The sequence below is a fragment of the Podarcis vaucheri genome (assembly GCF_965113315.1).
Source record: "Podarcis vaucheri genome assembly, chromosome: 5".
NCBI classification, from domain to species: domain Eukaryota; kingdom Metazoa; phylum Chordata; class Lepidosauria; order Squamata; family Lacertidae; genus Podarcis; species Podarcis vaucheri.
In genome coordinates this window covers 8,667-28,273 of record NC_138763.1, presented here as the reverse complement: position 1 = coordinate 28,273, position 19,607 = coordinate 8,667, and the positions used below count along the sequence as shown (strand labels likewise).

Here is a 19,607-nt window from a genome sequence, read left to right as displayed (position 1 = left end):
CACAGGTTAGGGTCTGCTTCCCACCAGATTATTCTGCCGTGATTTTAACCCCCAAAGTATACGCTGTTCTTCATCATTTTTTACATACCTGGCACTCAGCAGGGTTTTTTTGGGGGGAGGGGGAGTGAAGGGAGAAATAGAACACCCTCTTCAGGAACATTGATGATCACAGAGCCATTACTAAATACAAAGACCAGGCTATAGTTCATGCAGTCCCTAAAATGCCAGGCTCTGGTGTAAATCAGTGTAGCACCACCATTGGACACCATTCAAGGGAGTTTGTAGCAATTAATAGCAGTTTGCTACTGCTACTGAAGGCAAATGAGCATAATGGTCACAAATCCAATACATTCAGGATTGGCCCTGTCCATAAGGAATCTAGTTGCAACAGACTTAATGTAAACTTGCAATAATTTATAATAAGACTAAAACCTTAACACTAAGCATACTGTGTACAGAACACCAGAAGAAAAAAAAGATGGAAAAGTGAAACCGAGGCTCCTTCTGGCCTTATTATTATAGTCAGCATGACCGTGACAGAAAGAGATAACAGAACCACTTTATGGCAGCTGTACTCAGCTTTTCTGAAGGAATAACCCAAACATCATGAATCTTCTGCTTGTTTCTAGGCAGAATAGAAACGTACATGTCAACTAGAAACTTACAGTTTGCACCAGTTTCTTTCACACAGAGAAGCTTCCAGAACCCTCTTGAATTAATTAGAATAGGACAGTGTTTCCCAACCGGTGTTCCGCGGCACACAAGTGTGCCGTGAGACGTTGCCTGGTGTGTCGTGGGAGGGAGGTGGGCGAGTCGGGCGGCGAGAGGCGGGGCGGCGGCGGCGAGGAGAGGCCGCCCAGCGCGGGGCTCTCGCCGTCAGCCTGGCTGGCTGCCTGCGTGGCGCTGATGCCACGGGGCTGTAACGTGCCCCACATAGGCACGCTTAGACCCTGGCTAGGAAGCGCCTTTGCCCTTGCCTTTTGCTCTCCTTACTTCCAGAAAGCTGGGCTGGTCGCCCGCTCCTCTCGGCGGCGGGAAGTGGTGCCGCTGGGAGCTCCGGGAGGCGGTGGAGGGGGCGCCATGGGCCGGGAAGCCCCTCTCCGTCGGGGCCGGCAGGCGGCTGCCGCTGCTGCTGCGGGTGCTGTACAGCCTGGTGCTGGTGATGCCTTCGGAGCCGCTGCCGCCTCCGCTGCTGCGCGGGAACTCCTTGAGCGAGCGGCTCAGCTGCTTGCCTTTGCTGCGGAAAACCTCGCGCTTGTAGGTGCCGCTGGCTTGCGGCGCCGGCGCCGCGCTCTTGGGCAGCGGCTGCAGCGTGCGCTCCGTCCTGCCGGGCTCGTTGGTGAAGTGGACGGGCCTCAGGAAGCAGATGTCGATGCTGGACTCGGACGAGGCCGGCGAGCACGCTTCGAAGGCGGGCAGGTTCTGCAGCGGCTCCACCTCCTCGTAAGGGTCGCCCCAGTACTCGAAGCCCTCGTAGTCCGGCGCGAAGCCGGAGCTGTCCTGCAGGAGGTCCGCCGCCGAGGCCTGCCGACGGGGCCGCTCGCGGTTGCCGTCGGGGCCCGTCGAAGGAGGCGCGCTGCTGCCGCCGTACTCCAGGTCCGGGAGGGCGTGCAGGGAGGCAGCCAGAGCTTTCAGGTCGTGCTCGCTGAGCTGAGAGGGCGTCAGGTCGTGCTCGGGCCGCCGCCCGTCCGTTTCCCACTCGCAAGGGGAAGCGCCTTGCAGGCCGTCGAGGCCTTGCTGGGGGCTCGCTTTCATGTGGGACCTCGAGTGCCTTGGAAGGGAGACCAATCAGTGTCGGATTTAGGTATAAGCTAAACAAGCTATAGCTTACCATTACCTTCTACGCTGTTACTATTTTTTTTTTTTTTACATAGGTAAATAGTGACCTTTCCCCATCTGGCATGGTGGTGTGCCTCGAGATTTTTTTCATGAAACAAGTGTGCCTTTGCCCAAAAAAGGTTGGGAAACACTGGAATAGGAAATGTCTCTACACATCAGATCAGTACTTTCTGTACCAAGAAATGCAAACTGACATGAATATCCCCACTGAAAAGGTCTGTTGAAAAAGGAAGGTCTTCAATAGAGAAGAGAGATGTCAAAGGGTGGGTGCCAACAGAAATGGACCTGTCGAGAACTGGGATCTGCAGGAGACCCTCTCCCCCCCGAGTGCAGTGATCAGCTGGGTATTTAAGGGATGAGACCATCTTTGAGATCTCCTGGTTCCAAAACATTTAGGCTTTGTGCCCCCCACCAAACATCTTGAATTGTTGAGCATCTAATGTGGAGAGGTTTTATTTTGTCCCATGGCAGCAATCCTATGGGGGTTCCCTGAGCTTGGCTTGGTCCTCTGTGCTATTCATGGAAGACCAAACGAATGAACTTTAAGAAGGGAAGATGGAGTACTGTTTAGGCAGGATTCCCATTCCCTTGGACAGGGTTTCACTACTCTGAGACTGAGCTTAGGACTCAGCCTAAGTCCTGTTCCTACCCATCCATTGCCCCCAGAATGCCCTTTTAGGGGACAACACTTCTTTGGACTCAGTCAGCTTCAGTTCTCTGAGCCTTGGCTAAGAAAGTTACTTGTATATTTGGCCGAGCATTTGGAGACTGAGCATCGTCTGAAGCCAAGACCTGCTTCATCCTACGCTGCCCTTGCTGGAAGATCTTGCCTTAGTGGGGGAGAAATTTCTTGGCATCGCTATTCTCAACATCCTCTCTTAGGACTTAGCTACATTGGCAAAGAAAAAGTGCTTTATATGCTTTTTAATACATTCTAAAACTGTGGCAACAGATGGCGCTGTGGAGTTCCGTTTTTGCCAACCCGATTTCTCATACAAAGTTTGCAACATGTTTAACTGAAATGCTTCTTGGATGTGTCAAGATCCAGCCTTACCCTCTTATTGCTAATCTCTCTTTTATTATTTCATGCAGGTGTTGCCTCTTTCTGTGTGCAATGACAACTGCAATCCAGGCTACAGCAGGAAAAAGAAGGAGGGAGAGAAGTTCTGCTGCTATGATTGTGCTCCATGTCCAGAAGGGATGATTTCTGACAAAAAGGGTATGGAGCATGATGTTAAAGATATAAACTTAATATGCACAGGATGCAATGCTTGTATGCATTGAAGTCTAAAACATATGTAAAGGTTTGCAAGTGAATGGGGCAGTAAGAGGCTGTTTGCGTGTTTAAGGCTAATGGGACTTTCAAATGGTCAGGTTCCTAGAACTATCAAGATATGGACTTCTGTAGCTTCAGCAAGATGACGGTTCTTTTTATTTATTTTATTTAACAAAACAAAAAAATGAATTGTTTAAAGCAGGCCTGAACCAAGACTGGAATGTTTGCAGCCACCTTGAGTGCATTCAGATCAAGGTTCTTCAAAACAAATCAAATGGAAACAGTCTGAATTATAATAATATTCATTGCATTGCATTTAAGGAAACTACTATTTAAACAGAAAGTATAAACCATGATTTAATCGGGAATTTCCTGGTGTACAGAGAATCAATCAGTCGCTCCAGTCCATCAGCTCGTTAAAAACATCAAAAAGTTTTTAAAGACACTCTTTCATTGGCTGCTACAACAGATTCCATTTGATGGATGTTTGTCAATATCTTGAAGTATTAAAATTGTTTTTTCTCTTTTTCAGATGTGGATGTTTGTGCCAATTGTCCTGATGACAAGTATGCAAACAAGGGCCAAACTCAATGCATTCCCAGGGTTCCAAGTTTCCTCTCTTACAAAGAAACTTTAGGATTCCTTTTAGCTATCTTGGCCATTTCTTTCTCTTTAATCACTCTTCTAGTCCTTGGAACTTTTGTGAAGCACAGGGACACGCCCATCGTCAAAGCCAACAACCGGACCCTCACCTACGTTCTCCTCATCTCCCTCCTTCTCTGCTTCCTCTGCTCCTTGCTCTTCATTGGACAGCCTGGAAAGGCAACCTGCCTTCTCCGACAATCAGCCTTTGGCATCATTTTCTCAGTGGCCCTTTCCAGCATTTTGGCCAAAACCATCACTGTGGTTCTAGCATTCATGGCAACGGAACCAGGATCCAGGGTGAGAAGATGGGTAGGGAAAGGGCCGGCCAATGCTCTTGTCCTTTCCTGCACCTCCATTCAAACCGGAATTTGTGCTCTGTGGTTAAGCACTTCCCCTCCATTCCCAGATAGGGACACACACTCATTGAAAGGGAAAATCATCCTGGAATGTAATGAGGGTTCAGTCACCATGTTTCACTGTGTCTTGGGCTATATGAGCTGGCTAGCCTTTGTCAGCTTCTTTGTGGCTTTTCTAGCCAGGAGGTTGCCAGATAGTTTCAATGAAGCCAAGTTCATCACCTTCAGCATGTTGGCATTTTGCAGTGTTTGGTCATCATTTGTCCCAACTTACCTAAGCACCAAAGGGAAATACATGGTGGCTGTGGAGATCTTCTCCATCTTATCATCCGGTGCTGGATTACTGGGTTGCATCTTTTGTCCAAAATGCTACATCATTCTGCTGAGGCCTGAGCTGAACGACAGGGAGCAGCTCATAAGAAAAGCAAAATGAAAGAGTATGGCCATCTCTTCATTGTGCATCTAGACAAATGCTGATGGTGGAGATCTCGAGAGAATTTGGCTATGTGTATTTGCTTAGGGAAACTCCTGTCAGCGTGGTTCTTGACTTAGTCAATGTGCCACAAATACCCCCATTCCTACTTCTATTTTGGCGCTTTCCAGAGAGATTGGAATAGGACCCAAAGCTGATTCTTCTATTCAGGGTTTTCCTCATCCTCATAATGCTCAATTCATGTTGGGAATAAATTAGGAGTGAAAGGCATCTCAAATCCTGAAGGCAGCATCAGAGGCCAGGCCTGCATTCTGTTACTCAGGCTTTCTCATCTCAAACCAACCACACATCCTGCCATAAAACTACAAAATCTTAAGACATAAAGACATAAAGCCTTGGTTTCATGAACATCAATTACATGCAGTAAAATCACAGTCACACTGAAGTCATTAACTATACATATTCTGAATTGTCAGCTGAAGTCAATTAGGTATTTTTGCCAATTCAGTAGAAATCAGTCCGGACGCCATTTTGCTGCCCAATTCCCGGATGAGTTTGGGGAAACCCAGATGTATGGCAGCCCTAAGTAGTGGCCATTGCTTCGGTACACAGTGCAGGGTTCTAAATAAGTCAAATTGAGGTTGTAGCTGTGGTTGGCTAAATCGGACAGTGGATCATGATGTGAGAGAGACATTTCCAGGATCTGGAGTTCTTACACTTTTTATATACGGAGCAAGAGTCCCTCTGATTGATCAATGTAAAATGAAGTCAGCTGGTATAGAATACAACCCTGACACCTGGTCTCCACTTTCTATGCTTTCCTGGACAAAATGGAGATTTAGAATCAAGGTACTTGGGCACCCTCAAAAGCAAAGCACACACCCAAAAATAAATGTTACAAAGGGACAAGATTAGATACAGATGAACAAGGCATTTTTGTTATTTAAAAAAAAATCAAGACTCCTTGTGCTCCCCTCTGCTCCCCTTCCCCTTTCTCCCCACCCAGGGGAGTCCTGCCTTCTACTTGCCCCTCAAAGTCAGCGTCTTGTGGGGTTGGCCTGGACAGAGACAGCCTCTCCTCCCCACCTGCTCCCTGGCAGCTTCTATGAGCTGCCCAAGGGAGGAGGTCAGCAGCGGCAGACATGGAGAGGCAAGAGGAGGCTTCCTGGCCATCTCCACTGTTGCCACCACTCAGGACAAGCCCTGGCTCATCCTCTTCCCTGAGTTGGTGCTGGCAGAACTGGCTTGGGAAATAGGGACAATCCAGGGTCAAATCAGAAGCCATGATAGCTTTTGGAATTAGGGAACTGTCCCTGGAAAATCAGGAGACTTGGAGGATATACTATTCCTCTTTTAACCTTCTTGCCAGATACTGCCCTTTCGTTGCTTTTGAGGGTGATGGGAACTGATGTGCTAATGGAGCTTGGATTCACATCATGTGAACCCCAGAAACAATTCAGTGCTCAGGAGAAACGAGACTGTTTGAAGATATAATCAAAATCCAAGAAGCAGGAAATAGGTGGGGGAAAGTTTGGGTGTGCAGTCACTAAACAGTAAAATTATTATGAAGTATACTGCAGGTTCAACTGCTTAATTTAGTGCATATTGGGCAACAAGGCCTTTCTCTTCTTCTTCATCTTCATAATCATCTTTCCTAGCCAGGAAGTTGTCCTGCTGTTTCAATGAAATCAAATTTATTACAATAGCAGCACAGGGTTTTGATTTTGTTTCCTTTTTGGAAACAGTTGTTCTTTGCTCCAACCTACTTGAGCACCATTGGATAAAGTTGCTAATTATAAAATGTATAGGATAAATCAAGTGTTAACTGGCCCTTCATTTGAAACCTACAATCCCCGGAGTTACTCATAAAGAGAGATTGATTGCTAAACCATCCTGGGAACTGAAGCTCAGACAGAGGAATAGGGATCTCCTAACAATTCTGTTATGATTTGTGGGTGCCCTCTGGAGGCTTTACGGGGGCAAGATTCCTGGATAAACCCTCTTAGTTTCCGCGCTAATGGCTCCTCGTGGCCCTTGTGAGAAGCGGAGCGCCCCCGGGTTCTATCCTGGGCCAACTGTTGTTCAATGTTTGCATAAACCCCCTGTGTTATGTACTGAGTTGAATAGGATCCAAACTGCAGCAGTCTGATTGGTCCTAGAACAATAGGATCCAAAATGCAGCAGTCTGATTGGTCCTAGAACAATGCAGCAGTATGACTGGTTGGCAGGAACCACCCAATCATGCTCCAGATAGAAGTGAATCCACAACCTGATTGGCTTACAGTAGAATTCTGGAATTAGCCAATCATGTGCAGCCCATTGTGTAAATAATGTATATAAAGTAGATACTTTGAGGGGACTTTCATTCATTCCTCCTCACCACTATGAGCTGAATAAAGAGCATGAAATCACTTTGCGACTCTGAGTATATTTCACCCTGGATGAAGGAATGGAGGGCATGCTCGTTCAATTTGCAGCTGTAGTTTGGTTAAACATGCTGTAACAATCAATCAATCAATCCAATAAAAGTTTTCAAAAAAATTATTTGTTTCCCGCCCTCCCTGGCCAAGGCCAGACTTAGAGCGGCTAACATCATAAAAACATCACCATGTGCATAAAAACAGACATTAATTAATTAAAATGCATCTTAAAATTAGTTCAGACAAGTTAAAATCTGGGCAGGTAGCAATTATCGGGTTGGAATTGAGAGAGGTTGATACTTGCCAGGGCCAACTGTTTCCACTGATCATACAAGGACCTGTGAGCAGGTTGGGGGCCTCCTTCAGGTTTGTTTTATACAAAGGAAAGTAAGTCAAACTGCATTCTGCCCAAAGGCCTGGCGGAACAGCTCTGTCTTGCAGGCCCTGTGGAAAGATGTCAAATCCCGCAGTGCCCTGGTCTCTTGTGGGAGTGTGTTCCACCAGGTTGGGGCCACGGCCGAAAAGGCCCTGGCTCTAGTCGAGGCCAGTCTAATTTCCCTGTGGCCCAGGATCTTCAAGGCGTTGTTAGCAGACCATCAGGTCCTCCGTGGGGCATGCCAGAAGAGGCAGTTTTGTAGGTACAAAGGTCCTAGGCCGTATAGGGCTTGAAAGGTTAAAACCAGCACCTTCAACCTGATCCTGTACTAGCTGCAGATATTCTCCCATTAGGATTTGCCAATCTTCCGTGTTGTGTATTATTGTGTTTTTCCAATTTCTTGCTACTAAAATTTTGGCCGCCGTTATTCCATACATGACCAATGTTCTTTTCAATTTCCCTATTTCTTTTGGCAAAATGCTTAATAAAAATATTTCTGGCCTCTTTTTTGAATGTTAATTTAAATATTTTTTTAAGTTCTTCATATATATTAGTCCTAGGCTGTATAGGGCTTTAAAGATTAAAGTTATTGGGCAGAAGTCTCCCAGATCTTGGGCATGTTCTTTCTTGGGAATCAAAGTTGTTCAAGCCCCCAGCAACAACTAGGGGCATTTCCCGCATACCATTATGGTTCCCGTCAAAGCAGACATAGAATATGTCCAGCCCAGATTGCAGTGGGAGAAAAAATCATGTGGGAAAGGAGCCAGCAGACGACGAACTGGAAGAAATGTGTTTTTTCTTTCTGAAGCCCTTTCCCAAGACTCATATAATTTATTATTATTATTGTGCATTTAGCTGGAAGGGACCCCAAGGGTCATCCAGTCCAACCCGCTGCAAGGCAGGAATCCGCGAAGGAACCACAAGGGTTCATTTCGTAAGAATAATAATAATAATAATAATAATAAGTGGAGGAATTGGGATCTGGAGGAATTAGCTGGTTACAAAACCAAGCAGTGCTTCATCTGAACAATACACTGTTCAGGTACAGTTTTCAATAGAGTTTTAAAGGCAGCCTGACAGGGAAAGCAATGGAGATGTGAAGTTTTATTTTATATAAATAATAAATAATATTTAGAATTATTATTATCACAGCTAGTTCCTCTGGAGTTGCTTCTCCCCCCAATTCGAATAAATAAAAATACTATACTGTTAAGGCTTAGGTTGTCCCACTTGGGTGGGTGTGATTAATAATAATAATTTAACATTTAATAATAATAATTTATTACTATTTTCCAGCCACCAACAGAGTATTATTTTTAAAAAACGAGAAAATATAATATACTACAAACTTCCCTCACCCCTTTAGCAGAATAACCATTATAATTATAACAATTTAAAAATGAAGGATAATCCTCATTTATTCCCCTTCCCCAGCTGCTCCCCACATAATATTAAATACGGGACAAAACATACTGTATTGCAAACTTCACCACGCCTTTTCTAATAATAAAAATAAAAATAATTTAAAAAGTACTGCTAATAATCCTTCATTGTAATAAAAACGCGCCAAAACTTCCTCGGCGTCCAGGGCGTGGGAAACCGCCGAGGAGAATCGGCTGAGAAACAGCTGGGAGGAGAAAAAGCGGGAAACCCGCCCACAGCCCGAACTGGGATTGGCCCAAGGGCCGACCTATCGCCGCCGAGTTTACTGCTGGAGCGAATGCTGGGCGCGTGCGCTGAGCGAGGGGGTTCCTAGGGCGGCCATTTTGGACCAGGGCAACGGGACGGGGAAGGAGGGGGGAAGAAAGGGCAGAAGAGGCGCCACCGCCGCCATGTTGGTTGAGAGCCTTCGACGGCGATAGGTCGGCCTTTGGGCCAATCCCAGGTCGGGCGGTGGGCGGGGCCAGGCCTTGGGCGCGTGTTCTCCTCAGCGTCTTCTTCGCCATTTTCTCGACGGGAGCGCGTGAGTTTGGTCGAGTCTGGAAGACTCTCTCTCTCTTGTGGGGAGCGGGCGGGAAATAATAATAATAAAGGATTATCATCATTGCTTTTTAAATTATTATTATTATTAATATTAGAAAAGGCTGAGGGAAGTTTCTAATATATTAAGTTTTGTCGAATTATTTAATATTCTGTTGGGGAAGGGGAAGAAATGAGGATTATCTTTCATTTTTAAATTGTTATTATTGTAATGCGTATTCTTATAAAAGGGTGAGGGAAATTTGTCGTTTTTTCGTTTTTTAAAATACTCTTGGTGACTGGGAAAGAGTAATACATTATTATTATCATTAATTTTATTATTGTTATTATAAAAGGGTTTGGGAAGTTTGTAGTGTATGATGTTTTGTCGGTTTTTAAAAATATTCTGTTGGTGGCTGGGAAATAGTAATACATTATTAATATCATTAAATGTTAAATTATTATTATAAATCACAGCCACCCAAGTGGGACATGGCCTCTTCCCCCCTAAGCCTTAGCACTATATTATTTTTATATATTGGAATTGGGGAGAGAAGCAACTCCAGAGTAACTGGCTGTGATCATGATAATAATTTATTCTTTATATAAAATAAAGTGCAGATCTCCATTGCTTTCCCCCTCAGGCCGCCCTTAATGTATTGGAAACTGCTTGAAGTGGTGCTTTTGTAACCAGCTAATTCCTCCAGATCCCAATTCCTCTACTTATTATTAATATTATTATTATTAAATGAACCCCTGTGGTTCCTTCGCAGATTCCTGCCTTGCGGCGTGTTGGACTGGATGACCCTTGGGGTCCCTTCCAGCTAGATGCACCATTATGTGATTCTTGGGGAAGTGATTCAGAAAGAAGAAACAAGAATAAACAAGAAAAAATAAAGAATAGAAACACATTTCTTCCAGTTAGTCCGTATAGGGAAGGGAGGCTCCTTTCCCACTTAATTCTTTCTTTCATTGGAATCTGGGCTAGACATATATGTTTGCTTTGACGTGGACCCCTCTTTCCCTTCTTGTGAAAATAATTGGCATTATTGATATTTCTTAGGTCTGCTCTGCTGAATTCCTGCTCTGAAAAGGAGGAGGAGGAAACTTCGCGTGATGAAGGGAGAAGAGGAGATGGAGGAAAAGTCATGAAGGTAAAAGGGAAACAAATAGAAAGACCTATTAACATATAACGTATAAGAACATTTTAAAACAACCCCACTCCTGATATATTACCCCCACCCAAGTGGGGCTTGGCCTCATCCCCCGTAACCACCACAGTACAGTACAGTAAAAATATAGTAAAATAATTTTATTTATTTGATTGGGGTAGGCTAGAGCCTCCTGGCTTTTCCTATGCTGGTGAGGTATCTCTCCTTTTTCCTGTTCTTGTTAGGCTATCAAAGCAATGGGTTGGAAACTTAATTTATTCAGATGAACCATTGCTTTAACTAGGTAATTACTCAAGGCACCGATTTTTGATCTATCGATTTATCCACAAAATCCAACCAGAGATCCAAAAGTGGTACACTTGCACGTTAAATCTTAAGATAAATGTTTTGGAAGAGGCATAAATTAAAAAAGATAATTAATTTGCAAGGAAGCCCAGATAATTAGAGAGGCAGAGCTGGCTGGTTTGTCTAATGGAGCATCCAAAACCCAGTTTGGGTCTAGAAGACCCAGTTTGCCCTCTCGCCCCAGCCTTAATGGCAACCCTCCATTGCTTTATGTTTGATTTTTTGAGCAGATACTCGCAATTGAATTGCAGAAGAAGAAATGGGGATCAACTGCTGTAGTGGGCAGCACTAAAAGCCGTTTGAGTAATTCAGATCAATAAAGTAGGAATATTTAATATTTACAAACCAGCAACTTGACACCAGTTTTGGACACTTGCAGCAGCTTGCAGTGTTAAGAGAGGTGCTCTAAAGAAAAGCACTTTCTACATTTATGAGTCTTCAGAGTAGGCTCATGGTTTTTCCTTTGTCTGGAGGTTAGTATATCTGCAATCAGCCCGAGAACCTCAGGCAGGACAAAAGGGGATGGCAAGGGCGGCTTCCTGGCGGAACTGAACTTGCAGCTGCAGAAGGGTGGATTCCTGCCTTGTAGCAGGTTGGACTGGATGACCCTTGGGGTCCCTTCCCGATATATACTCACCCACTCACCCACCAACATATGATTCTTTGGAAAGTGCTTCAGAATACAGTTTGGGGGTGGTTGTGTGTGTCAGCCCTTAAAAATCAACTGTGCAATGTGCTCCACAGCAGGAGCGAAGCAAAGATTTAAGACTGTCCCCCGCCATGCACCTAGGCTGGGAGCCCCAATGGCAGGAGACTAAGTGGGCTGAGCCCCTGCAAGAGGGGCCCAAAACAAAAGCCAGTTGAATCATTTACATTGACAAACACTGGCACGGATGTATGCGTTGTGGAAATTTGCAGCAGTTTGTATTGTTAAGAGATGTGTTTTAAAGAAAAACACTTTATACACTCATGAGCATTCCCTTAGAGCAGGCTCATGGTTGTTTCCTTTTCTGGAGGCATAAATGTTCTTAGCAGATGTACAATCCCCCCGAAGGCTTCTGGCCTTCTCCTGACTGTTGAAATGCTCCTGGGGAGACTGTAAGCAGCACCTCCTCCGCTCCCAGTCAGCAAAAGGGGATGGCAAGGGGTGCTTCATGGCGCAACTTGCAGCTGCAGTTTAAAGTGCCTTAAAAGTGCCATTTCATAGGGCAACACTGACAGGACAACCAAGGTTGGTGGTTTTTCTCCTGCATGTTCCTGCCTTGCAGTGGGCTGGGCTGCATGACCCTTGGGGTCCCTTCCAGATAAAGATATATATATGCAGCATCATAGGATGTGAGTGCTTAGTATGAGCACCAAGGTTGCAGGGGGATCTCCATAAGGGCCGCCTGCATATTCCTAAGAGCTGCAAAGTGCCACAGAAAGCAGAACCGGAAAAACATACCTCTCGGTTAATTGTATGATGGCCAACAACTTCCCCTTCCCAGCCTGCTACTTTATTCTGTCTTGCATAGCAATACAAACGATAGGTGCCTGTTATATACTCCTCAGTTCATCTGAAAGAAATCAGGCCCGCAGGTTTGCTGTCTTACTTAATGTCAGATTTTGTGGATCTATTATCACCCATATTTTTCTTGCATAAGCCTACCTAGGCATGGAAAACAAAAGGGTGGGGGAAAACGAGGGTTTCTGAAATGAGTGGGTTTCCCTGCACACACTTCAGGGCAGAAGGGGGAGATGGAGAGAATGCTGTGCCTTCTCCGCCCTAATCTGTCTTCCCTACCTAATCATGGCGGACAAAGTCCCACCTTCAGTGCCTGCCCGGAAGAGGAGCAGCACCCATACAGAGAACGGTAGGAGCCAAATTCTCCAGGGATCTTCTGGGTATGGAGGGGTGAGGGTTTTCTTCACCAACACCCGTGTGCAGTGCATACACAACTGTAGAAACGAGTCAGAATAAACAGGCTTCTAAAAAAGTATAGTCTTTATACCCTAAATTCCCCAATTCCCCTAACCCTGGGGTCAGGAAGTCAGTTTTGTATTGGGACTGCCCTGCAATGCACACCTGCCTATGCTCTGAGGCTGCAGGTGCAGAAAAATCTCTTTATGAGATGTTTTCCCTAATGAAAATGGTATCTCTAGACAGGTGCACAACAACCTGGACAATTTGGGGTTAGAGTAAAGAAGGCCACGGAAAGTAGTTTTTAACTAGGGGTCAAAGGTCAGAAAGAAGGGACGCGGGTGGCGCTGTGGGTTAAACCACAGAGCCTAGGACTTGCCAATCAGAAGGTTGGCAGTTCAAATCCGCGCGATGGGGTGAGCTCCCGTTGCTCGGTCCCTGCTCCTGCCAACCTAGAAGTACGATAGCACATTAAAGTGCAAGGAGAAAAATAGGTACTGCTCAGGCAGGAAGGTAAACGGCGTTTCCGTGCTCTGCTCTGGTTTGCCAGAAGTGGCTTAGTCATGCTGGCCCCATGACCCAGAAGATGTGTGCCGGCCAATAAAGTGAGATGTGCACTGCAACCCCAGAGTCGGCCACGACTGGACTTAATGAATGGCCAGGGGTCCCTTTACCTTTGACAAAAGTCAGAAGTTGTAAGTCTGCTGTTGTAAGCCTAGCGGTTGGGTTTGGGTCATTGTTAGGGTTGGGGTTAGGCGTCAGGGTAAGCAGCAGTTCCTCCATTTCCAATCAAGAATAGTGATGGCCATGTTGGCTTCATGGCTGAACTTGCAGCTGCAGGAGAGGTGTGCCATTTAAGAGGGCAACATTTGCTGCACAACCAAGGTTGCGGGATTGTTCCCCATAAGGGACTCCTGCATGTTCCTGCGATGCAGCAAGTTGGACTGGATGACCCTTGGGGTCCCTTCCAGAGGTTTATATTCCATCATTATTTTTGGAAAGGTCTTCATAAAGAAGAAATAGAAATAGTGTTCCTTAAAGTTATTTGTATGATGGGAAAGAAGCCTTGCTTCCTGTGAGCTCCTTTATTATTCCTTGTACGTTAATTGGAGCTTGGCAGATCTTGTGCCTATTTTTACACGGACCCCTCTTTCAGTTCTTCTGGAAAAAACCTGCCCCCTTTTTATTTTATTTCTTGGGTCTCTATGGTGCGTGATAAATTCCTGACCCCAAAAAAGAGAATGAGAAGGGGAAGCTTCGCCTGATGGAGGGAGGGAGAAGAGGGAATCTTTTGAGACAAGATGCCAGTGCCACGGCCCTCCTGCTGCCGTCTTGTGGGGCGAGAGGGGGAAAGGGGATCTGGGGGCACAAGATCCAGACAGCTCCTTTAACCAAACACCTGATTTGCCCAGCAGCGTGGCAGCGAAAGGAAAGAGAAGAAAAAGAAGCAAGGCAGCTGTCAGACATCTCTGTGGAGTTGCAAAAGGCAGGTACATCTTCCTAAGTCCACTTCCATCCACTGGAAAAGCTTCTTAGCAAGGAGCAAAGGGAACAGTGGGAAATACCTAGCTATCTCTCCAAATTGGTAAGACCGCACAGTCCCTACACCTCCACAAGGCCTGGTCTTTTCCATAGGCGCAGCCTGCCTTCTCCAAAGGTGGATTTCAGTTCAAACAGCTGGTTGAAAAGTCTCTTTTCCTATCCTCACACCTATAACCCTGGCAACCTCCCAGAGAACAGTCGATGTTCAGGGAGATTGCACTTTCCCACGGTCTCTCCAAAAATAGAAACCCTAGCATTTAGTAATGTCTTAATGCATTTTTTGGGTGGGTGTGTTTGGGTGTGTCAGTCCTTAAAATTCAACTGTGCAAAGATGTAAGCCTGTCCCCCGCCATGCACCTAGGCTGGGAGCCCCAATGGCAGGAGACTTAAGTGGGCTGAGCCCCTGCAAGGGGGGCCAAAACCCAAAGCCAGTTGAATCATTTACATTGACACACACTGGCACGTATTTGTATGCATTTTGGAAATTTGCAGCAGTTTGTAACGTTAAGAGAGGTGTTCTAAAGAAAAGCACTTATATACTCATGAGCATTCCCTTAGTGCAGGCTCATGGTTCTTTCCTTTTCTGGAGGTATAAATGTTCTTAGCAGATGTACAATCCCCCCGAAGGCTTCAGGCCTCTTCCTGACTGCTGAAATGCTCCTGGGGAGACTGTAAGCAGCACCTCCTCCGCTCCCAGTCAGCCAAAGGGGATGGCCAGGTGTGCTTCATGGCGCAACTTGCAGCTACGGTTTAAAGTGCCTTAAAAGTGCCCTTTCATAGGGGAGCACTGACAGCACAACCAATGTTGGTTGTTTTTATCCTGCATATTCCTGCCTTGCCGTGGGCTGGGCTGCATGACCCTTGGGGTCCCTTCCAGATACAGATATAAATGTAGTATCATTTGATTCTTTGGAATGTTCAGAAGGAACAAACAGAAATAGCATTCCTTTAAGTTACGGGATGCGGGTGGCGCTGTGGGTTAAACCACAGAGCCTAGCACTTGGCGATCAGAAAGTCGGCAGTTCGAATCTGCGCAATGGGGTGAGCTCCCGTTGCTTGTTCCCTGCTCCTGCCAACCTGGCAGCTTGAACGCACGCCAAAGTGGAAGTAGATAAATGGGTACCACTTCGGCGGGATGGTAAACGGCATTTCCGTGCGCTGATCTGGTTCGCCAGAAGCGGCTTAGTCATGCTGGCCACATGACCCGGAAGCTGTATGCCGGCCAGTAAAGCGAGATGAGGGCTACAACCCCAGAGTGGTCTGTGACTGGACCTAATGGTCAGGGGTCCTTTTGCCTTTTAACAAATGTCAGAATTTTAAAGTCTGATGTTGTAAGTGTAGGCGTTGGGATTTGGGTTCTTATTAGGGTCTGGGTTAGCGGTCAGGGCCTCCCCCTGAAAGTTGAAATGCTCCCAGGGAGGATGTAGGGGAGGTGTGGATCCCTAAGCTATACCTAAGCAAACTTTAAAGTGCCATTGAAGAGGGCAACATTTGCTGCACAACCAAGGTTGCAGGATGGTTCCCCGTAAGGGACTCCTGCATGTTCTTGTGATGCAGCTGGTTGGACTAGATGACCCTTGGGGTCCTTTCCAGAGGTTTATAAAGGCTTCAGAAACAAGAAAGAGAAATAGCGTTCCTTAAAGTTAGTTGTATGATAGGAAAGTCGCCTCACTTCCTGTGAGCTACCTTATTATTCCTTCACATTTATTTGAGCTTGGTAGACCCTGTGCCTGTTTTTACATGGACCCCTCTTTCAGTTCTGAATAAAATCTGCCCCCCTGTTGTTTCTCTGGTCTCGGGTGTGCTGAATTCCTGCTCCAAAAAAGGGGGAGGAGAAGGAAGGGGGAGGTTTTGCGGGACAAAGAGAGGGAGAAGGGTGGCCAGAGGGAGAACGGGGATCTTTTGAGAGAAGATCCAAACAGCTACTTTAACCAAACACCAGATTAACCCAGCAGTGTGGCAGCGAAAGGAAAGAGAAGAAAAAGAGGCAAGGCAGCAGTGGAAAAAGATGGGTTGCCTGCATGAGCTCTGTTTTATTCCTCAATGCCGAATGCTACATCTTCCTAAGTCCACTTCCATCCACTGGAAAAGCTTCTTAGCAAGGAGCAAAGGGAACAGTGGGAAATACCTAGCTATCTCTCCAAATTGGTAAGACCGCACAGTCCCTACACCTCCACAAGGCCTGGTCCTTTCCATAGGCGCAGCCTGCCTTCTCCAAAGGTGGATTTCAGTTCAAACAGCTGGTTGAAAAGTCTCTTTTCCTATCCTCACACCTATAACCCTGGCAACCTCCCAGAGAACAGTCTATTCCTCGATGTTCAGGGAGATTGCACTTTCCCACGGTCTCTCCAAAAATAGAAACCCTAGCATTTAGTAATGTCTTAATGCAGTTTTTTTTTTGGGGGGGGGGGTGTTTGTGTGTGTCAGTCCTTAAAATTCAACTGTGCAAAGATTTAAGACTGTCCCCCGCCATGCACCTAGGCTGGGAGCCCCAATGGCAGGAGACTAAGTGGGCTGAGCCCCTGCAAGGGGGGCCAAAACCCAAAGCCAGTTGAAGCACTTACATTGACAAACACTGGCACATATTTGTATGCATTTTGGAAATTTGCAGCAGTTTGTAACGTTAAGAGGTGTTTTTAAGAAAAGCACTTATATACTCATGAGCATTCATGAGTTAGGGTGCTTCATGGCACAACTTGCAGCTGCGGTTTAAAGTCCCTGAAAAGTGCCCTTTCATAGGGCGACACTGATAGCACAACCAAGGTTGGTGGTTTTTCTCCTGCATATTCCTGCCTTGCAGTGGGCTGGGCTGGATGACCTTTGGGGTCCCTTCCAGATATAGATATATATGCAGTATCATAATACTTTGGAATGTGCTTGAGAAAGAAGAAATATGTTTGTGGAGTAAATGATGCAGTACAAACGATGGGTGCCTCTTTTATCCCTGCTCTTTCGGTTCATCTGAAAGAAATTGGGCCCACTGATAATTCTCTGTGCTTTGTTCCTTAATGTTAGATTTTGTGGATTTATTATCACCCTTATGTTTGGGGCCCAGGCCTACTTGTGCATGGTGGGGGAACAAAAGGGTGGGGGAAAACGAGGGTTTCTGAAATGAGTGCGCTTCCTTGCACACACTTCTGGGCAGAAGGGGGAGATGGAGAGAACGCTCTGCCTTTTCCCCCCTAATCTGTCCCCCCCCCCCAATAACAGTGGACAAGGTCTTCATCCCACCTTCAGTGCCTGCCTGGAAAAGGAGCAGCACCCATACAGAGAACGGTAGGAGCCAAATTGTCTTGGGATCCTCTGGGTTTGAGAGGGTGAGCGTTGGGATGGGACCCCTGTCTCCTGCGCTTGCACCAGGATCAGTCTGCGGTTTCCTTCACCAACACCACTTTCAGAATAAACAGGCTTCCAAAAAATTATAGTCTCTATACCCTAACCCTAATTGCCCTAACCCTGGGGGTCAGGAAGTCAGTTTTCTTTTGGGACAGCTCCAGAAATCCACACCTGAAGCCGCAGGTGCAGAAAAATATCTTTATGAGATGTTTTCTCTAATGAAAATGCTACTTGTCAGATGCACAACAAGCTGGACAATTTGGAGTTGGAGCAAAGAAGGCCACAGAAAGTAGTTTTTAACTAGGGGTCAAAGGTCAGAAAGAAGGGACGCGGGTGGCGCTGTGGGTTAAACCACAGAGCCTAGGACTTGCTGATTAGAAGGTCGGCAGTTCAAATCCACATGACTGGATAAGCTCCCTTTGCAGGGTCCCTGCTCCTGCCAACCTAGGATTTTGAAAGTTTATGTGAGCTGCTCTGGTTCGCCAGAAGCTTCTTGCATGACCTGGAAGCTGTCCGCTGGCTCCTTCTGTTAACAAAGTGAGGAGCGCCATGCAACCCCAGAGTCTACACGATTGGACCTGATGGTCAGGGGTCCCTATACCTTTGACAAAGGCCAGAAGTTGTAAGTCTGCTGCTGTAAGTCTAGCGTCATTGTTAGGGATGGGTTTAGGGAGAGGCTTAGGGGTCAAGATCAGGGCCTCCCCCTGACTGTTGAAATGCTCCCAGGGAGGATGTAAGCAGCACTTCCCCTGTTACCAGTCAAGAATAGTGCATGGCCATGTTTGCTTCATGGCTGAACTTGCAGCTGCAGGAGAGGTTAGGGGTTAGGGTGGTTAGGGTTAGGGTGGTTAGGGTTAGGGTGGTTAGGGTTAGGGTTGGGGGTTAGGGTTAGGGGGTTAGGGTTAGAGGGTTAGGGTTGGGGGTTAGGGTTAGGGGGTTAGGGTCAAGGGGTTGGGAGGAGGGAGGGAGGAAGATTAGGGTTAGAGGGGTAGGGTTAGAGGGGTAGGGTTGGGGGTCAGGGGGTCATGGTTAGGGTCAGGGGTTAGGGGTTGGGGTTAGGGTTGAGGAAGGAGGGAGGGTTAGGGGTTAAGGGGTTAGGGATAGGGTCAGGGTCGGGTTTAGGGTTGGGGTTAGGGTTTTGGGGTTAGGGTCAGGGGGTTGGGGTTAGGGTTGTGGGTGGGGTTAGGGTTTAAGGGTTAGGGGGTTAGGGTTAAGGTTAGGGGTAGGTGTTAGAGGTTAGTGTTAGAATTAGGGGTATGGGTTAGGGGCTAGGGTTAGGGGGTTGGGGTTAGTGGGTTTGGGTTAGGGGGTTAGGGTGTTAGGGTTAGGGGTTGGGTTTGGGGTTGGTGCTGGGGTTGTTCGGGTTAGGGTTGTTCGGGTTAGGGTTCGGGTTAGGGTAGGGTTAGGGGTTAGGGTTAAGGGGTTAGGGTTAGGGGTTAGGGCTGGGGTTAGGGTTAGGGGGTTAGGGTCAGGGATAGGGTCAGGGTCGGGTTTAGGGTCGGTGTCAGGGTTAGGGGTTGGGGGTAGGGGTGGGGTTAGGGTTAGGATTGTTAGGGTTAGGGGTTAGGGTTAGTATTAGGGTTAGGGTTATGCTTACGGTTCAGGGTTAGGGTTATGCTTACGGTTCAGGGTGAGGGTTGGGGGTGAGGGGTTAGGGGTGAGGGTTAGGGGCTAGGGCTGGGGTTGGGGGTTAGGGTTGGGGTTAGGGTTTTAGGGGGTTAGGGCTAGGGTTTGGGGTTAGGGCGAGGGCTGGGGGTTGGGGTTAGGGGTAGGGTTAGTTTTAGGGTTTTAGGGTTAGAGGGTTAGAGTTAGGGTTAGGGGGTTAGAGTTAGAGGTTTAGGGTTTAGGGTTTAGGGTTTAGGGTTTGGTTTGGGGTTAGGGTAGGGGTTAGGGGTTAGGGGTTGGGTTAGGGTTAGGGGTTGGGTTGGGGTTAGGGGTTGGGGTTGGGTTAGGGTTGGGGTTAGAGGGTTGGGGCTGGGGTTAGGGTTAGAGGGTTGGGGCTGGGGTT

General features: G+C 46.8%; 1 long non-coding RNA gene across 2 annotated transcripts; it reads left to right on the top strand.

Moving 5' to 3' along the window:
• The first annotated feature begins 10,324 nt into the window (after positions 1 to 10,324).
• LOC309532986 lies at positions 10,325 to 17,472 on the top strand. Of its 2 annotated transcripts, none has more exons than XR_014220084.1 (3): positions 10,325 to 10,458; positions 14,104 to 15,071; positions 17,027 to 17,472. It is a non-coding gene; the product is annotated as an uncharacterized lncRNA (long non-coding RNA). The 2 variants fall into 2 exon arrangements; XR_014220085.1 differs by lacking the exon at positions 17,027 to 17,472 and adding an exon at positions 16,219 to 16,902 and having other exon boundaries at positions 14,104 to 14,211.
• Positions 17,473 to 19,607: the final 2,135 nt, after the last annotated feature.